The sequence below is a fragment of the Mustela erminea genome, chromosome X (genome assembly GCF_009829155.1).
Source record: "Mustela erminea isolate mMusErm1 chromosome X, mMusErm1.Pri, whole genome shotgun sequence".
Lineage (NCBI taxonomy): Eukaryota > Metazoa > Chordata > Mammalia > Carnivora > Mustelidae > Mustela > Mustela erminea.
In genome coordinates this window covers 108,133,478-108,150,444 of record NC_045635.1, presented here as the reverse complement: position 1 = coordinate 108,150,444, position 16,967 = coordinate 108,133,478, and positions in this window count along the sequence as shown.

Here is a 16,967-nt window from a genome sequence, read left to right as displayed (position 1 = left end):
CTGACGCCGAGTGATTTGGAGCACTTTTTCATGTGTCTGTTGGCCGTCTGGATGTCTTCTTTGCAGAAATTTCTGTTCATGTCCTCTGCCCATTTCTTGACTGGATTATTCGTTCTTGGGGTGTTGAGTTTGCTAAGTTCTTTATAGATTTTGGACACTAGTCCTTTATCTGATATGTCGTTTGCAAATATCTTCTCCCATTCTGTCAGTTGTCTTTTGGTTTTGTTCACTGTTTCCTTTGGTGTGCAAAAGCTTTTGATCTTGATAAAATCCCAATAGTTCATTTTTGCCCTTCATCCCTTGATTTGGCAATGTTCCTAGGAAGTCATGTTGCTGTGGTTGAGGTTGAAGAGGTTGCTGCCTGTGTTCTCCTCAAGGATTTTGATGGAGTCCTTTCTCACATTGAGGTCCTTCTTCCATTTTGAGTCTATTTTCTTGTGTGGTGTAAGGAAATGGTCCAATTTCATTTTTCTGCATGTGGCTGTCCAATTTTCCCAACACCATTTATTGAAGAGGCTGTCTTTTTTCCACTGGACATTCTTTCCTGCTTTGTCGAAGATTAGTTGACCATAGAGTTGAGGGTCTATTTCTGGGCTTTCTATTCTGTTCCATTGATCTATGTGTCTGTTTTTGTGCCAGTACCACGCTGTCTTGATGATGACAGCTTTGTAATAGAGCTTGAAGTCTGGAATTGTGATGCCACCAACTTTGGCTTTCTTTTTCAATATTCCTTTGTCTATTCGAGGTCTTTTCTGGTTCCATATAAATTTTAGAATTATTTGTTCCATTTCTTTGAAAAAAATGGATGGTACTTTGATAGGAATTGCATTAAATGTGTAGATTTCTTTAGGTAGCATAGACATTTTCACAATATTTATTCTTCCAATCCAGGAGCATGGAACATTTTTCCATTTCTTTGTGTCTTCCTCAATTTCTTTCATGAGTACTTTATAGTTTTCTGAGTATAGATTCTGTGCCTCTTTGGTTAGGTTTATTCCTAGGTATCTTATGGTTTTGGGTGCAATTGTAAATGGGATTGACTCCTTAATTTCTCTTTCTTCTGTCTTGTTGTTCGTGTAGAGAAATGCAACTGATTTCTGTGCATTGATTTTATATCCTGACACTTTACTGAATTCCTGTACAAGTTCTAGCAGTTTTGGAGTGGAGTCTTTTGGGTTTTCCACATATAGTATCATATCATCTGCGAAGAGTGATAGTTTGAGTTCTTCTTTGCCAATTTGGATGCCTTTAATTTCCTTTTGTTGTCTGATTGCTGAGGCTAGGACTTCTAGTACTATGTTGAATAGCAGTGGTGATAATGGACATCCCTGCCATGTTCCTGACCTTACCGGAAAAGCTTTCAGTTTTTCTCCATTGAGAATGATATTTGTGGTGGGTTTTTCATAGATGGCTTTGATAATATTGAGGTATGTGCCCTCTATCCCTACACTTTGAAGAGTTTTGATCAGGAAGGGATGCTGTACTCTGTCAAATGCTTTTCAGCATCTATGGAGAGTATCATATGATTCTTGTTCTTTCTTTTATTGATGTGTTATATCACATTTATTGATTTGCGGATGTTGAACCAACCTTGCAGCCCTGGAATAAATTCCACTTGGTCGTGGTGAATAATCCTTTTAATGTACTGTTGAATCCTATTGGCTAGTATTTTGGTGAGAATTTTCGCATCTGTGTTCATCAAGGATATTGGTCTGTAGTTCTCTTTTTTGATGGAATCCTTGTCTGGTTTTGGGATCAAGGTGATGCTGGTCTCATAAAATGAGTTTGGAAGGTTTCCTTCCATTTCTATTTTTTGGAACAGTTTCAGGAGAATAGGAATTAATTCTTCTGTAAAGGTTTGGTAGAATTCCCCCGGGAAGCCATCTGGCCCTGGGCTTTTGTTTGTTTGGACTTTTTAATGACTGTTTCAATCTCCTTACTGGTTATGGGTCTGTTCAGGCTTTATATTTCTTCATAGTTCCATTGTAGTAATTTATATGTTTCTAGGAATGCATCCCTTTCTTCCAGATTGTCAAATTTGTTGGTGTAGAGTTGCTCATAGTATGTTCTTATAATTGTTTGTATTTATTTGGTGTTAGTTGTGATCTCTCCTCTTTCATTCATGATTTTATTTATTTGGGTCCTTTCTCTTTTCTTTTTGATAAGTCTGGCCAGGGGTTTATCAATTTTATTAATTCTTTCAAAGAACCAGCTCCTAGTTTCGTTGATTTTTTTCTATTGTTTTTTTTGGTTTCTATTTCATTGATTTCTGCTCTGATTTTATGATTTCTTTTCTCCTTCTGGGTTTAGGGTTTCTTTCTTGTTCTTTCTCCAGCTCCTTTACATGCAGGGTTAGGTTGTGTACCTGAGACCATTCTTGTTTCTTGAGAAACGCTTGTACCGCTATATATTTTCCTCTCAAGACTGCCTTTGTTGTGTCCCACAGATTTTGAATCATTGTGTTTTCATTATCATTTGTTTCCATGATTTTTTTCAATTCTTCTTTAATTTCCTGGTTGACCCATTCATTCTTTAGAAGAATGCTGTTTAGTCTCCATGTATTTGGGTTCTTTCCAAACTTCCTCTTGTGGTTGAGTTCTAGCTTCAGAGCACTGTGGTCTGAAATATGCAGGGAATGATCCCAATCTTTTGATACCGGTTGAGTCCTGATTTAAGACCGAGGATATGATCTCTTCTGGAGAATGTTCCATGTGCACTAGAGAAGAATGTGTATTCTGTTGCTTTGGGATGAAATGTTCTGAATATATCTGTGATGTCCATCTGGTCCAGTGTGTCATTTAAGGTCTTTATTTCCTTGTTAATCTTTTGCTTGGATGATCTATTCATTTCAGTGAGGGGAGTGTTAAAGTCCTCTAGTATTATTGTATTATTGTTGATGTGTTTCTTTGATTTTGTTATTAATTGGTTTATATAGTTGGCTGCTCCCATGTTAGGGGCATAGACATTTAAAATTGTTAGATCTTCTTGTTAGACAGACCCTTTGAGTATGATATAATGTCCTTCCTCATCTCTTATTATAGTCTTTGGCTTAAAATCTAATTGGTCTGATATAAGGATTGCCACTCCTGCTTTCTTCTGATGTCCATTAGCATGGTAAATTCTTTTCCACCCCCTCACTTTAAATCTGGAGGTGTCTTTGGGCTTAAAATGTGTTTCTTGTAGGCAACATATAGATGGGTTTTGTTTTTTTATCCATTCTGATACCCTGTGTCTTTTGATTGGGGCATTTAGCCCATTAACATTCAGGGTAACTATTGAGAGATATGAATTTAGTGCCATTTTATTGCCTGTAATGTGACTGTTACTGTATATGGTCTCTGTTCCTTTCTGATCTACTACTTTTAGGGTCTCTTTTTGCTTAATGGACCTCTTTTAATATTTCCTGTAGAGCTGGTTTGGTGTTTGAAAATTCTTTCAGTTTTTGTTTGTCCTGGAAGCTTTTAATCTCTCCTTCTATTTTCAATGATAGCCTAGCTGGATATAGTATTGTTGCCTGCATGTGTTTTTCATTTAGTGCTCTGAATATATCATGACAGCTCTTTCTGGCCTGCCAGGTCTCTGTGGATAAGTCAGTTGCCAATATAATATTTTTACCATTGTATGTTACAGACTTCTTTTCCTGGGCTGCTTTCAGGATTTTCTCTTTGTAACTAAGTCTTGTAAATTTTACTATTAGGTGATGGGGTGTGGGCCTATTCTTATTGATTTTGAGGGGCATTCTCTGAACCTCCTGGATTTTGATGCTTGTTCCCTTTGCCATGTTAGGGAAATTCTCCCCAATAATTCTCTCCAGTATACCTTCTGCTCCCCTCTCTCTTTCTTCTTCTTCTGGAATCCCAATTATTCTAATGTTGTTTCATCTTATGGTGTCACTTAGCTCTCGAATTCTCCCCTCGTGGTCCAGTAGCTGTTTGTCTCTCCTTTGCTCAGCTTCTTTATTCTCTGTCATTTGGTCTTCTATATGACTAATTCTTTCTTCTGCCTCATTTATCCTAGCAGTTTGAGCCTCCATTTTTTATTGCACCTCATTAATAGCTTTTTTGATTTCTACTTGGTTAGATTTTAGTTCTTTTATTTCTCCAGAAATGGCTTTTATATCTCCCAAGAGGGTTTTTCTAATATCTTCCATGCCTTTTTCTAGCCTGGCTAGAACCTTGAGAATTGTCATTCTGAACTCTAGATCTGACATATTACCAATGTCTGTATTGATTAGGTCCCTAGCCTTCGGTACTGCCTCTTGTTCTTTTTTTTGTGGTGAATTTTTCTGCCTTGTCATTTTGTCCAGATAAGAGTATATGAAGGAGCAAGTAAAATACTAAAAGGGTGGCAACAACCCCAGGAAAATATGCTTTAACCAAATCAGAAGAGATCACAAATCGTGAGGGGGCAGAAAGTGGATAAAAAGAGGTTCAGAAAGAAAGAAAGAAAAAAAAAGAAAGAAAGAAAAGAATTAAAAAAAGAAAATGAATCTAGAAAAGTATGAAAAAGAAAAAATATATATATTACATAAACTAGTTAAAAAACGTTAAAAAGAAAAGGGTAAATGTTAAAAAAAATTTTAGCAGAAGAAGAGAAAAAATGAAAAAGAAAAAAAATTAAATTAACTGCAAGACTAAAGAATCATAGGGAGAAAGCCATGAGTTCCATGCTTTGCTTTCTCCTCCTCTGGAATTCTGCTGCTCTCCTTGGTATTGAAACTGCACTCCTTGGTAGGTTAACTTGGTCTTGGCTGTATTTCTTGTTGATCTTCTGGGGGAGGGGCCTGTTGTAGTGATTCTCAGGTGTCTTTGCCCCAGGCGGAATTGCACCGCCTTTACCAGGGACTGGGCTGAGTAATCCGCTTGGGTTTGCTTTCAGAAGCTTTTGTTCCCTGAGTGCTTTCTGTAGAGTTCCGGAGGACGGGAATACAAGATGAGAGCCCAGGGCCCCACTCCTCAGTGCGCCCTCAGAGAACAGCGCCCAGTAACTCTCGTCTGCCTGACCTCCAGCCGGGCTCCGCGCTCACCAAGCCTGCGGCTGGTTCAAGGTACCCCCGAACTGTGATCTTACTGTTGGCTCTGTCTCTGTAGCCGGCTTCCCTGTTCTAATACCTGTAAGCTCTGCGACACTCAGACACCCCCAATCCTTCTGTGACCCTGCGGGACCTGAGGCCACGCTGACCCCGCGTGAGCTTCATCCTGGTTTAGCATCTGGAGCGATGTCCCTCAGCGGAACAGACTTTTAAAAGTCCTGTCTTTGTGCTCCGTTGCTCCGCCGCTTGCCGGGAGCCAGCCCCTCCCCCCGGGGTCTATCTTCGCGTCGCTTTGGATTCACTTCTCCGCCAGTCCTACTTTTCAGAAAGTGGTTGTTTTTCTGTTTCTAGAATTGCTGTTCTTCTTTTCAATCTGCCAATGGATTTGTAGGTGTTTGCAATCTTTAGATAAGCTCTCTAGCTGATCTCCTGCTAGCTGAAGTAGTCTCAGCCTGCTACTTCTCTGCCATCTTGACTCCTCCCCCGCATGTCTTCATTTAAAATATGTTATCTCTCTTCCTATTTTACTTTTATTCTTTGTTGCCTGGTGCCCAGTATGAACTAATTACTGCATATATACTCAGTTTGTGCTAGCCTGAACCCTTTTGCCCATCTTACACTTCCGACTTGTCTCAGGTTGGCTACCACAGCTGATCTGCTTCTTGTTTAAGTTAAGATCTAAAATTATGATATGTGTTTTTCCTTTTTGTCCACCTGTACTTTTTTGACCTAACCCCCGGCACTCTGGCTATTAGCTTGTACCTATTTGCCATGAACCTAACATGAGCCATCTGTGACTTATCTTAGTGTCCTGACTTATCTTGGTCTGCCTTGTCTTAGTATAACTCTCAGTTCAACACCAACATTGAATTGCTAGTTACTCTTCCCAGTGTCTTACATTTCCAAGTATGTCCTATTCTGCTGGGAAGAAAAGGCATTTATTGTTCTGTTAAGTAGCAAGTATATGTTTAGTCAACATCTATTTTCTGATCATTAAAGAAAAGCCAATGCTACTATACAGTCCAAGATAACAACCACTGTCACGTGTGGCTATTTTAATTAAAATTAAAAGTAATTAAAATTAAATAAAATTAAAAAATCAGTGACCCAGTTCTATTAGACACATTTTAGAAACTTAATACCCACATGTGGCTAGTTGCTATTATATTATATAGCTCAAATATGGAGTTTAGACCAGGACATTATAAGATGTGTGTTTAATTATAACATCTTGAAAATCTGTTGGAAAGAGAATGTGGAATGTTAGGTGAATTTTACCTCTGGCCTTTAAGCAAAAAAGAGACAAGTGTAAAATAGTCAATGGCATGTACTTGAGAGCCAGATAACCTAGGTTAAAAGCATGCCTCTAATATTTACTAGCTGTGTTACCTTAGGTAATTCTCTTAGTTTCTCTGTGACTATTTCTCTATCAGGAAAGTTTAGGTAGTGCCTGACTCATAGGCAATCTCATGTGAGGATTAGGTAAGAAAAAGGTATGTATATTTGCAAACACACACAGAATTTAGAATAGTACTCAATGCATCATAAGTCTTGTATGCATGTTTGTTTTTATTGTTGTTATTATTGGTCTTTTTATAAAATTGGAAGATAGTGTTTTGGAAACTTGATTTTAAGGCAATTGTTCCAGCAATGCAGTTTTTATAAGTCATGAGCAGCAGAAACAGTGGTTTAAAAAACAAAGATTTGACAATTATTTGAATTCCTGTGATATGTTAGAGGAAAGAGACAAAAATCAGGTTGTATGTTTTATACTTGGGACTTAGCCTGGCTTTCCTGGGGGAGGAGAAGATGGATATGCTTTATTTCCATACTGAGTTTCAAATCCTGGGTAGATCTCCTAAGTGAAGGAGGAATAAAACGTCAAGAAAGTCAAGAATAGGCAGAGGGGAGTATTAGGCTAGAAAATTAGATTGAAAAATAATCTCTTTAAAGATAGTATTTGCAGCATGTGGGAAACACCCACTGAAGGATATATTGAGAAAACAGGGGATTTTTAGTAAAGACAGTTAGTTAGAAGGAGTGTTGGGCAATGAAAAGCTTAAAGAAATACAAAATCTACAAAGATTTTAGAATCCCTTGCTCTTCTCTCTTCCCTTTCCAGTGCTAGCTAGCATACTACTTATAAAGACAAGGAACCCATCTCCATGTTTTATTGAGGGTTAGAAATCTTTGAGCCTCAAGATTGTTATCTTATAGGTCTAACTCAGGATTTGGATTGTATACCACAAAAAAAAAAAATTCTTTGGTTTAAAGTATCAAGTAAGTGAACTCCAAAACTTTTTGAATAACTCAAGCCTAATCTAGTCTAGCTTTTGTTGACTGGGCTGAGAGACATCATGGGCAGACATGTTACCCTTGATTCCCTTACTCAACTAAAGTCCATCTAACCTATGATTTCCTACCTCCAACAAAACTCCTCAGACCAATTTCTTTACTTTCTTGTAATAGTAATGGGTCTGACTGATAAAAGTGCAAATGGATTCTCCCAAGGAAGAAAGTTAAATAACATATCTGGGTATCCTTGTGTGGTCACAAACAGTATTGAATCAAATATTAAATTGGCAATTTAATATTAAATTTATTAATAAATGAACATGTTAATTATAATAAATTAACATGTTCATTTATTAATATAAAATCTATTAATAAATTAATATATTAAATTTACATATCTAAATCTAAATATTAAATATTAAATTGGTATTTAATTATATCCATGTAATACTTAAACTGAATCTTTTTTAATTAACATATAATATATTATTTTTTTCAGGGGTACAGGTCTGTGAATCATCAGTCTTACACACTTCACAGTACTCACCATAGCACATACTGTCCCCAATGTCCATAACCCAGCTGCCTTATCCCTTCCCCCCATCCAGCAACCATCAGTTTGTTCCTGAGATTGAGAGTCTCATGGTTTGTCTCCCTCCCAGTCCCATCTTGTTTCATTTTTCCCTCCCTTCCCATCATGACCCGCCTGCCCTTCCTCTCAAATTCCTCATATCAGAGAGATCATATGATAATAGTCTTTCTCTGATTGACTTATTTTGCTTAGTATAATATCCTCTAGTTTCATCCATGTTGTTGCAAATGGCAAGATTTTGTGTTTTGTGATGGCTGCAATAATATTCCATTGTGTGTGTGTCTGTGTGTACATATATATCACATCTTCTTTATCTCTTCATCTGTTGATGGCCATCTAGGCTCTTTCCATAGCTATTGTGGACATTGCTGCTATAAACATTAGGGTACATGTGCCCTTTCAGATCACTACATTTGTATCTTTAGGGTAAATATTTAAAAACTCAATTACAGTAAACAGTCTCTGCAAAAATAGAGAAGAAATAGAGTACTAGTATTATGTATTTAGTAAGACATAAGTAAGTTATGATTCAAGCAAGGAAAGTGGTAAGGAGGTTAGATCAAGCTAAAGAGATGACATTACAGTAGTAACCAGGGTCTTAAATATGAAAAGCATCTTCTATTATGCTTTGAACACAGTTGGCAACACAATAACTATTGATTAAATAAATGAGCTTTGGACAATAGTGATAAGGATTTTAGATTTCATATTAGTGGTGATAATTAGTGAGGAGTTGGAAATAAAGATAAGATTTTAAGAGATAATTAGCAGAGAGTGTTGACAGGACTTGATCATGTTTGAAGGAATAAGAAAGATGGAGGACTCAAGATTGACTCATACATTTCTGTCACAAACAACTGCATGAATAGTGGTGTGTCTCACTGAGAGCACTGGGGGAGGGATAAATTTGAGATGTGGTAGATGATAAATCTAGTTTGAAAAATGTTGAGTATGAGTATGAGTTACCTGTGTGTCATCCAAGTGGAGATTTTCTGTAGAAAGATAGATAATGAACCTGGCGGTCAGGAAGTATAATGGGGCAAAAAAACAATTTGGAAAATGATTAATTAACAAGGGGCAGAAGAATATGGTATTTCATAGGATAATTTTAGGAAAGAGAGTCAAGAAAGAACCCTCTAGCATATCAATATTTAAGTGATAGATGAATTAAAATGAGCCAGTTAAGGACTATGAGGCGAGACAGTATGAGGAATTTGAAGAGAACCAAGATTTTTTAAAAAATGGTGCTACAAACATCACCATAATAATTACTAAAAAATAAGCTGATGGTCAGCAGAAATATATGGCACATAGAAATCAAAGATGTTTTGCATTTAGAGGTAATTACTGAGATTAGGGAGATAATTTTAATAGCAAGAGTTTTTCAGTAACTAATATATCGATATAGATATATAGATTTAGATGATATAGATATATAGATATATGTGGAAAAAACTTGAAAGTGTTTGTTGACTGATGGAAAGAGTCTCTTGCTTGAGAGAAATTGAGAAAGTGAGATGATAGCAACCTTTTATAGAAAGGACATAGAAATGAAATTTTGACTGAAGTAAAATAAGCTACAGCATTACTAGAGTGAGCTGTGACTGAAAATCTCATCTGGTGCATGAGTGATCATTAATTGCCTCCTTTATTGAGCATTAATGAGAAGGTGGTAGTGACCATTAATTAGGAGATGTTTGCAAGATGAGAAAAAGGAGTTCACTCTTGGGAAATTCAATGAATGACATTAAAGGACACTGGCTCCTAACAGGATTAAAGATGGGGGAATTAATGACTTGAGAACTTGAATAAAAATGTGTCACAAAATGGCATACAGGCAACTGAAAGAAATCAGGAAAGTTCCATCTTGAAATGGCCACTAAATCTGTCTAAACAAGCAAAAGGGAAATGGACAATTGGAGTAATTATTTTAAAATCTCAAGGTCCCCAACCCCATTATGGAGAAAAGATAAATTTCTAAGATCAGTCAGGAGTTCTCAGGTGTATGCAGGGCTCCAGGTCTATCCCTGGGGTTTATGGAGTCCAGAAACAATCACACTACTATCTACCTATCATATTCTACTCACCTCCTTCCCCCTATTTATCCAGAAGGAACCACATTATAAGGAACATGAAATAAAAAGCTAAAAGGAAAACTAAATGGAGTACGTTATTCACAAAAGGCCTTCTTCCTGTGGGTATATAGTTCCAGGGTGTTGGAGTGGTCTCTTCATTTTACTTGGGTCATGAGCTTTAAAGTTCTCTTTATGCATGTGAGCATCTGACTTAGTTTCCTTTATTTTAGCATCAAATGGGATCCGTCTTCTCCCTGCAGCTACAAGCTTAAGGTCCAGCTTCCCTTGGGTAGTCTCTGTTCCTTAAATGTTGCTTGTATGATTAATTTAAAGCATAACAGACCATTGAGTACTCATTTAGAATCAAATGAGTGGATCTGCAAGGCTTAATGCTTTAGGTAGCTTTTGAAGAACTTACTTCAGAACCTGAAGGAGTTCAGTTTCCATTTTTCATTTTTTTTAAAGATTTTTATTTATTTATTTGACAGAGAGAGACCACAAGCAGACAGAGAAGCAGGCAGAGAGAGAGAGAGAGAGAGAGGGAAGCAGGCTCCCCGCTGAGCAGAGAGCCCTATGCGGGACTCAATCCCAGGACCCTGAGATCATGACCTGAGCCGAAGGCAGCGGCTTAACCCACTGAGCCACCCAGGCACCCCCATTTTTCATTTTTAATTCTGTAAGCAAATATGAATTAAGCAGCAACCATATTCCAGACACACTGCTATGCACTGGAGATATAGCAGTGAATGAGACAGGGCCTGCCTACTTGGAAATCATATACAACTGGAATTTTGGCTGCAGAAGTTTCTCAAGCCTTCAATTGGCTTAGCTTCTGACGTTGCCAGACCCTAAGTTGGACAAAAGACTACTTTGTCCTGCTCTGTGACTTGATTTCATGCTGACCCATTCATTCTGCCTGCTCACTGGCTTGCCTCAGGTTTGCATTTAGCCTCTTGGGTTCTAGACATGGACCTTGAGATACTTTATTAGTGCTGCTTTGCAGACCCTGGAGCAGGGGACACAAGTACAAGAAAGCCATTTTGCATCAATCTTGTTTGTGTAGACTGCATTGTCACATTTTGGAAGAAGAAACAAGAGAGAATTAGAAAAGTCAGGAAAAGACTGAGGCCCAGGTGCTGACTGTTGCCGCCAGTGTCTTTGGTAGATTTTGAGACATTGAGCAAGTGAATGCAGTCTTTTCTCTGTATCTTTATTGTACAATAAAAAAGTTAAACTAGATAAGTAATTCTCAGTCTTTTTAATGATGAAGGACCCTTTTTATTATCAAGGAATTTTACAGCCCACCATGATAATAATGTGTACTTAATGTAGTTGTGAGTTGAATACTTAACAGCAGTTAGACTATAATGTGAAAATTTTCTTTAATAATTACAGCATCTTATGCAGTTTGAAAAAAATATAGTACTTTGTTCCTTCATTTAGTTATTTATTCACAATTGACTATCATCTAAGATGTGGCAGGCGACTTCTTGCTAAGTGATAGGGAAAAAAAGTTGAATGAGCCAAGGTCTCTACTCTTAAAGACTCATGGTCCATTAGGGGAGAGAGATAAAATAAGTAGACAGTTGTAGGATGATAGATAGTGTGGTGCATGTACAGGGTGCTCTGGAAGCTTAAAAAAGGAACAATTAATGCAGCCCGAGATCATCAGAGAAGGCTTTCTTGTGGAGGTCATTTCTAAGCTAAGGCCCAAAACTTTGGTAGGAGTCATCCAGGCAAGGAAAGAAGGAGTAAAAGGCATTTCAGCTGAGAGGACAGTGAGGCATGCTATTTATTCTGACTACAAATGGTCCTAGTGTGTATAGATTACTGTGACAGCACCTTACCTCAGGTGTCTTTAGCACATAGAATAAGAACTGCTAGACTAAATAGACATTAATATTTCTCATAACTCTTAGGATTGACGGCACTACATCTCTATTTTTACATGATAAATATAAACCTGTTAAAAAGTTAAAAAATGCAAAGAAACCTAAGGGATATATAAATAATTCTAGACAATGGACTTTCAGTGAAGTTGCATTTTGTTTAATTAAATTATGGAGACTTTGAGATTTCAATCTGTGCAGTTCCCCTTGGAAGTACCCCTACTTTATGAAAATATGCAAGGGTACTCTAGAATCCTTGTTAAGTGTTCTGCCCCTGCAGCCAAAGGCCCTCAGGACTGGTGGCTTTGCTCTATATCATTATGTTCTTTTGACCACTGTTGCTACCACTACTTCATCCATTGAGTAAAAACCCTGCAAGATATCCCATGTGCTTCACAGCTGATAAAAGGCTGAAACTTTTGAGCAGGATTGGCTTGTAATTTGGGGGGCTCAGTACAAAAATAAATTATGAGCTCCTTGTTCAAAAATTAAGAATTTCATGGTGGTAGTCATAGACCATTGAAACAACTGTAAAACAATTCTAAGTGTGCGTTGCACATGTTACATACTTTTCATGACATTTTACTGAAAGTTTGGGGATCATGAAAGGGAAATAAAACATAAAAGATACTTCACCATCACCACTAACAATACATGTGGTTCTCTCATGGCCCATAGAGCCAAATATATAATCAAGATTTCATAAAAGGCATCTCTTTCCTAGATCTTAGCTTGCTTCTGTGTGGCCAGGAACTAGCTAACTGCCACTTCCTGCCCCAGGCAACAAATAGTATTAGCATATTGACACAATGCATTCTAGGTTAAGATGCAGTTCCTTCTTCGTCAAGAAAGAGGAAAAGTTTCCTGTTACCTCACAGTGAGGACCAGTTATCATGTTCTCATTCTCTCCCACAAGCCTTGTCATTTTTAAGGATGACTGTTGATGAGAATGTCAACTCTTCTGAAAGGGAAACTCCCACTCTCTCTTAGTTGAGGTCTTGTTGAATTGTACCCTTAGTCTCTAACCCTCAAGACAGTGAAATTAGAAGGCAATTTATTTAGTATGAGTACATTTCCTAAAGTTTTGGTCATTTGATTTCAAATTAAAGAGTTGAGAGTGCAAATACGGACCTGCAACTCTATTGTCAAGTAATCTTTGACAAAGCAGGCAAAAACACCAGTGGAAAAAAGCCTCTTCAATAAATGGTTCTGGGAAAATTGGACAGCTATGTGTAGAAGAATGAAACGTGGCCATTCTCTTACACAATACACAAAGATAAACTTGAAATGGATAAAAGACCTCAATGTGAGGCAGGAGTCTGTCAAAATCCTGGAGAAGAACACAGGCAGTAACTTCTTCAACATTGGCCACACCAGCCTCTTTTTTTTTTAATTTTTTAAATTTACTAGACAGAGATCACAAGTAGGGAGAGAGGCAGGCAGAGAGAGGAAGGGAAGCAGGCTCCCTGCTGAGCAGAGAGCCCAATGTGGGGCTCGATCCCAGGACTCTGGGATCATGACCTGAGCAAAAGGCAGAGACTTTAACCTACTGAGCCACACTGGCACCCCCACAGCAACTTCTTTCAAGACATGTCTCCAAAGGCAAAGGAAACAAAAGCAAAAATGAGCTTTTGGGACTTCATCAAGATCAAAAGCTTCCACACAGCAAAGGAAATATTCTCCAAAACAAAGAGGCAACCCACAGAATGGGAGAAGATATTCACAAATGACACTACAGACAAAGGGTTGATATCCAAGATCTATAAAGAACTCAAACTCAATACCCCAAAAACATCAAAAAATGGACAGAAGACATGAACAGTCACTTCTCCAATGAAGACATACAAATGGCTAATGGACACATGAAAAAATATTCATCATCATTAGCCATCAGGGAGATTCAAATCAAAACCACATTGAGATACCACCTTACACCAGTTAGAATGGCCACAATTAACACGAAAGGAAACAAGTGTTGGAGAGGATGTGGAGAAAGAGGAACCCTCTTACATTGTTGGTGAGAATGCAAGTTGGTGCTGCCACTTTAGAAGAGTGTGGAGATTCCTTAAGAAATTAAATATAGAGCTACCCTATGACACTGCAATTGCACTACTGGGTATTTACCCCAAGGTGTACCACTACACACAGATGTAGTGAAAAGAAGGGCCATCTGTACCCCAATGTTTATAGCAGCAATGGCCACAGTTGCCAAACTGTGGAAAGAGCCTAGGTACCCTTCAACAGACAAATAAATAAAGAAGATATGATACATATATACAATGTAATACTATACCTCCTTCAGAAAGGATGAATACCCAACTTTTGTATCAACATGGACAGGACTAGAGGAGATTATGCTGAGTGAAATAAGTCAAGCAGAGAATGTCAATTATCATATGTTTTCATTTACTTGTAGAGTATAAGGAATAACATAGAGGACATTAGGAGAAGGAAAGGAAAAGTAAATTGGGGGAAATCAGAGGGGGAGATGAGGCATGAGATACTGTGGACTCTGAGAAACAAATTGAGGGTTTTGGAAGGGAGGGGTGGGGGGATGGGTGAACCTGGTGGTGGGTATTAAGGAGGGCATGTATTGCATGGAGCACTGGGTGTGGTGCATAAACAATGAATCCTGAAACACTGAAAAAATAAAAAATAAAGTACACTGCATAGAATACTACTGGTCTCAGATAATTAAACTACATAAACCTGTTGTGGTTCTCTTTTTATGGGAATTAGATTTATGTAGCAGGCAAAATCAAATCTGTGTGTCTTTCCTATAGTTCTCTAGGTCTGAACTAAAGTTATCCATTAAGAAATTGCTGAACAGTTCCACATCTTAAGTTTACAAGGCACAACCCAAGCACAGTGTAGTCTAAATTCATAGAAAACCACCACTCTACAACTCCCAAAGCAATAAAGTCTGCAGATACAGCCTTAATTCAATAATTCATAACAATTTACATTATGGAGGAAAACAGTTACTTCTGCATCTAAAATGTCTACATTGAGTTTACTCCGAGAAAAAACAGATTTTTAAAATTTGTGTCACAGGTGCTGTTCAGGAGACTTTCCCCAAAACAAAAGAGCTGCTTACCCCAAAGGTAACTGAGTTCTTATTATTTGAGAGAAGGACAATGGCTCGTAGTCTTAACATGACAGTTTTTCCCTCTTGTATGCATCAAGAATTCAAAAATCTTAGAACAATTTTGAATCAAAGGAAGGTTATCCTGTTTCAATAGAAAAAAGAAATGTTAGTTATAATCCTGTCATCACCAAAGACTTTTGGAATGTGTTTTGCTAGTATGTTGACTTTATTTTTTTAATATTAATTTCAATTGTACAAGAAAAATCATGAATACATCCTAGCCATAAATCTTTAATAAAGAATAGAATAGGAAGTGAAAATTCCTCTTGACCCCCACCCCTGCCCCACTTTCACACTCTTTCCTAGAGGTAACAATGAAAAGAGGTAACTACTTAAAAGAGATAACTACTGAAAAAGATCATACACTTTGATCTTATTTTATACACTTACATATATATGTGAATGTATGCATGTATGTACCTAGGATAATACCTAGAGTTTGAATGCTCAGTCAGAGGACACATAATTTTAAATGGTCATGAACACTGCCAAATCTCTTTCTAAAATAGCATGACCAATTCACACTACAATGTATAAAAGTGCATACTGGCCTGCATCCTTAAACCAACGTTGGTTGGTATCAATTTTTAATTTTTCCAATCTATTCTTATACTCTGCACTAATGCCATAACTTTTTTTATATAAGACAGTTAATTTTGATATTTAGTGGGGCATGTGCTCCTTCTCTAGGTTTCATATTTCTCACATGTGAAATGGGATTAATAACCATGTCCTCTTCATAGGGCTCTTGTGAAATTCAGAAAGGTAGGCAGGAGAAGACATGTACAGCCTTTACAGGGGTTGGTAAGGAATTTGTGTTTTATTCTAATATGACGGGAATTAAAGAGGAATTAAAGAAGGGGTTTTAAGCATGTGAATGATGTGATTTGATAAATGCTTTAAAAGGACACTGGCCAGGAATATTGGTGCTAATAAATTTAAAAAGAGGCCCATTTATACTATTTATACTATTTTGCTGCCTTCCATCCCAGAGAAATATGTGTTGGGATGGTCAGAAAGAGAAATAAGAGGGAGTGAGTAAAGTGAGTAAAGTTTATGAACTTTAGCATATATATATATACACACATATATATACACATACACACATATATATATAGTATATATATACATATATATATGTATATATATATCCCAGTTAAATTTCCATTTTAGATGGTGAATAATTTTTCTTTTTTTATGTTGTTAGTCACCGTATAGTACATCATTAGTTTTTGATGTAGTGTTCCATGGTTCATTACTTGTGTATAACACTCAGTGCTCATCACAACATAGGCCCTCCTTAACACTATTCAATAGGCTACCCCATCCTCTAAATCCTCCCCTCTGAAACCCTCAGTTTCCTGGAGTTTATAGTCTATCATGGTTCCTCTCCTGCTCCTATTTCTCCCATTTCAGTTTTCCCCTCCTTCCCTTAATGTTCTCCAGGCAATTCTTTATGTTCCACAAATAAGTGAAACTATGTGATAATTGTCTTTCTCTGCTTGACTTATTTCACTTAGCACAATCCACTCCAGTTCCATCCATGTCTATGCAAATGGTGGGTATTTTTTCGTTCTGATGGTTGAGTAATATTATATTATATATATGAACCACATCTTTATCTATTCATCTGTTGAAGGGCATCTCAGCACCTTCTACTGTTTGGCTATTGTGGACATTGCTGCTATGAACATTGGGGTGCATGTGGTCCTTCTTTTCACTACATCTGTATCTTTGGGGTAAATACCCAGTACTGCAATTGCTAGGTCATAGAGTAGCTCTATTTTCAACTTTTTCAGGAGCCTCCTTACTGTTTTGCAAAGTGACTGTACCAACTTGCATTCCCACCAACAGTGTAAAAGGGTTCCCCTTTCTCCACATCCTCTCTAACATTTCTTTTTCTGCCTTCTTAACTTTTGCCATTCTAACTGGTGTA